Genomic DNA, 6,388 nt, shown 5'->3' on the forward strand with positions numbered 1-6,388 from the left:
AGATTGGACATGGAGGTGGTCGGTTGTTGTACGTTAGAAACAACGAATCGTCTGCAGGTTTCGTGAACGTCGTCGGTGACCTCGGTGAGTTCTTCCAAACACGAATCCTTCTCAATGACCGAGATGACTTTTCGAACCTCTACAGGAAGGCTTTGTTGCCAAAACTCCTTCAAAACAGCGTCGTTCACCGGATATTTACCTTGCAGCTGCATCATGTGGCGTAGATGCTGCGACGGAGATTTATCACCAACGTCGACACCGGAAAGAAGTTTCCGTAAGTTCTGCTCATCGCTGGCAGCGGTGCGAGAAATGATGGCTGATTTCAGAACATCGTACGGATCGGTAGGCGGACGACTGTATATCAAATCAGATACTTCACGAGCGATAAAATCTGGCAAACATCCTACCACGTGATTATACCGGCTATTTTGGGAGGTGATGCGTCGAGATTCGAATATAGCCTCGAGCTGAGCGAACCAGAGACGAGGGTCACGAGAACCGAATTCTGGCAATTTAACATATATAACGTTGTCTACCTCATGTGCTTGCGTTTCTTCAGAGGCCATGATAATGAAATAAATGCGTGGAGAAAAATCGGAGTGACGGAAAACTATGGGAGTACTGCAGAGAAAATGACAATAAAAAATAGGGCTCACCAATTATGTAGCGGACAAGGACCTAAGTATGCGTGTTCAATAAAAATATCAGATTGGAAATAACAAATGGCATTAAGAAATGGACAAGTGAATGGAACAGACTCACTAAATTGGGGGTCCAATAATCCCACTACACGAAATGTTGTGCAGTAATCGTATCCGGCGGCGAAGAATATATCCAGAGTAAGAAGGATGTTCTCCACTGATAGTTCGAGTGGTAGAAGTAAATTCCACGGTAGGAGTTTATCACAGCTGAAAATTGTCACAAGGAGTTATTGTGACGTTCAACAGTTCACACACAAACACAATAATCTAATCCCACGACTTCAGCAAACAGCAATCAGTCCAATCGGATGCAATTTCACTGACTCAGCAAAAAGCAGAAAAGTCGCGCCAAGAAATTGTGTATTTCACCATTTTTGATTTTAATGTAATTATTGGTACAATAAAACAAAATGTCATGATACGTGTACAGTGTTTACAAATTGCAATTCAAGTTTATATGAAGAGAGTAGAAAATGGGGAAAATGTAACATTGATGTACAAAACACCACAGATTCTTACCATGAAATCAAAGGTTAGCGTACATTGGTCATTATGTCCTTGTGTAGCTTCGATTACCATTGTACTAATGAAGTGTCTTGTTGATAAACCAATCCAGCATGGACGGTAGTTGGCCTGTGCCGTATCTGTTGGGTGCAGCGACATGTTTAATCCAGGCGCTCTGCTAACCGACTTTGGTTAGCGCCAATGCAAAACGTCCACTGAACTTGATGCGCTGTGGCCGCATCCCAAAAGCTTAGAGAGCCTATAAATCACTTATTAGCAAGAGATGCATGAAGAAGTAGCTGATGGGTTGCTTCAGGGTTTTTGTGGGAAATAGGTCGTCTAGCGATCGGGCAACGATACACCACACTGAGATGAGAATCGGTCCCACATAGTGGGATATGAATCCACATCGTATCAAAAAAGGCTGCAGTAGTGGTGTTGGAGAGGACAGTCTGGATGGGTAGCGTCGCATGTGAGAAACCCACCTGCCGTCTCTCTTCTCGAGTCAGCTCGGAACGTGGGGTAGCCGTCTACGGAACTCGCCAATTGAGAGGCCTCTGGCGTGAGCCGTGTTTCTGCGGGTGAGACATGGACGGTTGTTCAAGGCAAGCCGACCGTCACATATCAAGAATTTTGTTGGAAAGACTGGAGGGGGTATTGGACAAGCACCTCAACATTATCTTTGCCTCGTCCAAAGGTGGGGTCCAAAGAGGTAAGCCACCGAAGGGGCTATTGGGTTTAATAGTTCCACGCCGAGTTTATGTGGGTCTCTGCGGCATACTTCTCCACTCCTTGTCTTGGTGCTTATGATGCACGCTGTTCGTTCGCAGTCATTGAAAAAAACTGGACCTCACCATGATGCGACGATTTGTGTACTTCGGAGACCTACTCAGCTATATTGAGCGGCGTCCGCGCGAAATTCGAAGAGCCACTCTTACCAGTCTGGTCAACTGTCAGGGGCTGGTATCGTCTTAAGTGACTGAGCGGAAGTGTCCTTGGTTGAAAGAATACTAGCTGGTGGTTGCCTCTGAGAGGTTCGTCTAGCACAGTCTGTGAAATAGACTTACAAAAGGCAGATTGTGTGTCGTCCCAGCGTACTCTCCAACTCAATGTATGACAGACAAATTTCCTCACGGATCCCGCTTTACCGCTCGCGGATAGGCGTTAATACGGCCGAAGATTGGTCAAAATTTATGGACGCTTGCCGGTCCGGCCTCAAGCCTAAATCTGGTTCGTTGAATGTCTAGATCCAACAGCCAATCATGACCCAGTATTGGCCGACTGCCGGTTGCCGATGACGCATCCAGAAGGCGTCAGAGATTCCATAACTTCACCACTTACACCATGTATATGAAGTACTGTGCAAGTGTTCTTGACTTCATTTTGGGCGTTAATATGTGTTGTGCACCATTGCTGGTAGTTGTGATATGAACGGTAGCTCGGGACGCTCAGGCGGAAACGTTATAGGCAGTCTCGTGATCCCGTGGGTTATGCAACTTATAAGACACAGCGTAACTCATTCAATTTTATGAAATTGAGAAAACGCCAAGCTTATGAAAACTCTCGCCGAATCGGTCAAAACAACGCCCGAAAGGATTTTTGCTTGTGTCAACAGAAATCTCAAATCCTCTGATGAGCTACCGTGCATACAAGATCGAGATGGTAATATCATCACCTCAGACTCCGCGAGGGCCACTGAGTTTGCCAGTCACTTTTCTTCTGTATATGCCACAAACCCCTTAAGAGACAGTGACACTGGTTCCTGCGCGGTTAGGTTGGATTCGTTGGTGTGTTGCACCGAAAAGGTGTGTTCTCTGCTTCTGTCGCTCAATACTGCAAAGTCCGCTGGTCCTGATGGTCTCCATCCCGTAATTTTGAAGACATTAGCACCAGTCATTGCACCTGCAGTCACGACTCTATACAATAAATCCCTTGCAGAAGGTGTGCTGCCTCAGGAATGGAAAGACTCAGTTGTTCGGCCGTTCCCCAATGGCGATCTTTCTCGAGTCACAAATTACTGTCCAGTCTGCCTTACTCCCATACTCGCTAAGGTTCCGGAAAAGATCGTGAAGCAGGCTCTGTTGCATATGCTGGATGAGTTTCAAATTCTTACGCCGGCACAACACGGTTTTCTTCGCGGCCGCTCTTGTGTGACCAACATGCTCACTGCTCGTCATCACTGGTTAGCAGCTGTTGACGCTGGGCATGCTGCTGATGTTATATTCGTGGACTTTAGTAAAGCGTTCGATAGGATAGACCACAGTGAAATGATGAAAATACTACAGGGCTACGGTATAGGAGGGGGTTTACTTCGTTGGCTCAAATCGTTCCTGCATGACCGACGCTGGAAGGTGAGAGTAAACGACCACTGTACAGACTGGTATACGTCGCCTAGTGGCGTACCTCAGGGAACGGTTTTGGGTCCAGTTCTGTTTCTACTACATGTGAATGATCTACCAGGGGTCCTACAGTCGGCAAGTCTGTTATTCGCTGATGATCTTAAGATATGGAAACCTATTGAGTGTGACGAAGACCGAGTGGCTCTTCAGCATGACTTAGAACGTCTGGTGGCCTGGTCCTCTGAAAGGAGGCTTCCGATCAACCCGGCCAAATCAGAATACATATGCCTGGGAAAGCCAACTTCAGATCGTGTATATCATCTAGATGGCCAAAAATTGAAATCGGTCTCATCAATCCGAGACTTGGGCGTTCAAATCCGTTATGATTTAAAGTCGAAGGACCACACGAGCGCTGTGTATAAGAAGTCTCTTCGCATTTTGTGGGCATTGAAGCGATGTTTTTCGATGTGGACGGAAGAGTTAGTTTTAAAACTGTATCCCACCATGATCCGGCCTATATTGGAATACGGTGCACCTTCTTTCTCCCCACTTACGGAAGCCGAAGCCCGAAAGCTCGAACGTGTCCAGCACTTCGGTACAAAGCTGGTTCCCAGTCTGCGGAGTCTTTCTTATTCTGAGAGATGCAGAAAACTGAAATTGTTCACACTTGAATACAGACGTCTCCGGATTGATCTCATCTATGTTTTCCGTGTTTTGTGCCTAAACCATTTTCCGCAGTTGATGTTCTTGTTTGACATTCCAACAACCAACATCACCCGAGGACATCGATTTAAACTTACTGTCACACGCATGGACAATGTGCCTCATGGGTACAGTTTCTCTCGCCGCGTTGTGTCATTTTGGAACCGTTTACCGGCAAATGTCGTCCAGTCAGAAACAGTTCAAATTTTCAAACGTAATTTGGATGAACATTTATCTGATCTATGCTTCTGTGAGGATATCTCCTCCGCTCTGGTCCCGAAAGTCAGCTATTCCACTAGCGGACCAAGGGCGTACATGGAATGATATTCGCATTTTTTTTCTCGATGGAGTGTACACAGAATTTTTCTTTTGCTCCAAATATATAATTCTGATTCTGATTCTTAAGCTGAGGAAAATACCGTCACTACATTTTATCTCTGACACCGTCAATAACAAGTTTCTCAACGCCCTGGGTACCCTTATATGGCGAGCTAAAAGCTCAAATATCTTGTGGTTGGCGTGATACTAATGCGCAATAGCGCAGGTTCAGCGCTTCTGAGGTTCAATTAGTTGGTCCGCATGGACTGGACTCGGTACGTGCGCACAATGGCGCGCCATTGCTTCAGTTGTGTGCTGACCTCAGGCTGCTTTTATGCAATACTGACTTCCGAAATAGTTGAAATCATCTGGTCACGTGGTGTCCAGCAATGGCGTGTTCGCCACGAAGTCAAACCGATTTCACTGCCATCAGTTACCGATGTCGCTGATCAATGACTAGCTGCTGGTCATTCTGGACCACATATGTGGGTTCCGACCACGCACTTGTCTGGAGTCTTTTCTTCCTTCGCTTTTTATGACTGCTTAAGGTGCGCGAAAACTGCCTGGTAATTGACTGACAGATCCGGATGTTAGGCGAATTTACCAGAATCGTCTTCCAAAGTCTCCTCCCAATATTCGACCATTAGATATGAATGCATACTGGAACGAGATCGCCACCACTGCACAAAACTGGAAGTTATGCCTGCGGCGCGGCGGTACCAGGCCTATCGCAGCACAAGATATCAGGCCGAACAGTGTCTGCTTTAATCTCGGACAAACATTCCAGGCGGTCTAGAACATAACTGGATGCGACGAATTATCGGACGTCAAGTGAAAGTGAGCGCGCGAATGGACCGCGAAGTCTAGTAGACAAGGAAAGCCAAGGAAATGGAAGAGGCCCAGAAAGCCGATAAGTTCCTAAGATTACTTCAGTTGATCCGCGCGACCGTTCCCCGAAGACCTGTGAGTGAAACCGTCAAGGATCAGAAGGGAACGACGACGCCTCGACCGGTAGGCCTAATAGTTCAAACAACAGCTATCATGGTCACCAGCCAGCACTCGTCTGGAGCCCACAGTTGACGTAGAACCCTAGATGATGAACATTCAACCCCGTACAGCCCCAGAGGTTTATGACTGCATACGTTCTCTCACGCGCCACGGAGCTTCTGATCTGGATGACCTGTATTGTTCAAAGACGAGGATTAGATGTTCAGTCACTAATTGTCTGATCTGTTTTCCTGCATTTTGGGGAAGGTGGCTGTCCCAGACAACTGGGGAGGGACGGTGATAGTGCCCATTTTCATAAAACGGGCTCGTATTGAATGTTGTAACCACAGGGAGTCAGTATAACCCCGGATGTAACGAGACTGCTGGCGTCACTTGTGCTTCATCGCCTTATGGCAGCTCGTGAAGCACTGACTTGAGCGCAGCAAGCGGTGTTCCGGCCCGGTAGGGTGCTAGGAAAACGCCACAGGCACAAACAACTCACAATTCCATTATTCCCGGATTTTCAAGGTGCATTTGGCTCGGTTGACTGATCTGTTTTTCTCGGCACGCTTGTCCATCAAGGAATACCCCGGAAGTTTGTGAACATAAGCTCCTTGCAAGTGCAATGCCATTCTTAAGTAAAAAATCGCGACATGTACAAAACCCTAACCTGGAGGGCTAGAAGACTGTTTCTCAAACGTCTAACCAATGACCAAGTAAGTATCAGATACTGTATGCGTGTTTTACGGAGGACATGGACTGGACTCGGTACGTACGGACAATGGGGAACGATTTCTTCAGCTGTGTGCTGATCACAGGCTGTTTTTATGCAGTACG

Source organism: Opisthorchis viverrini (genome assembly GCF_000715545.1).
Source record: "Opisthorchis viverrini unplaced genomic scaffold opera_v5_542, whole genome shotgun sequence".
In the NCBI taxonomy this organism is placed as follows: domain Eukaryota; kingdom Metazoa; phylum Platyhelminthes; class Trematoda; order Opisthorchiida; family Opisthorchiidae; genus Opisthorchis; species Opisthorchis viverrini.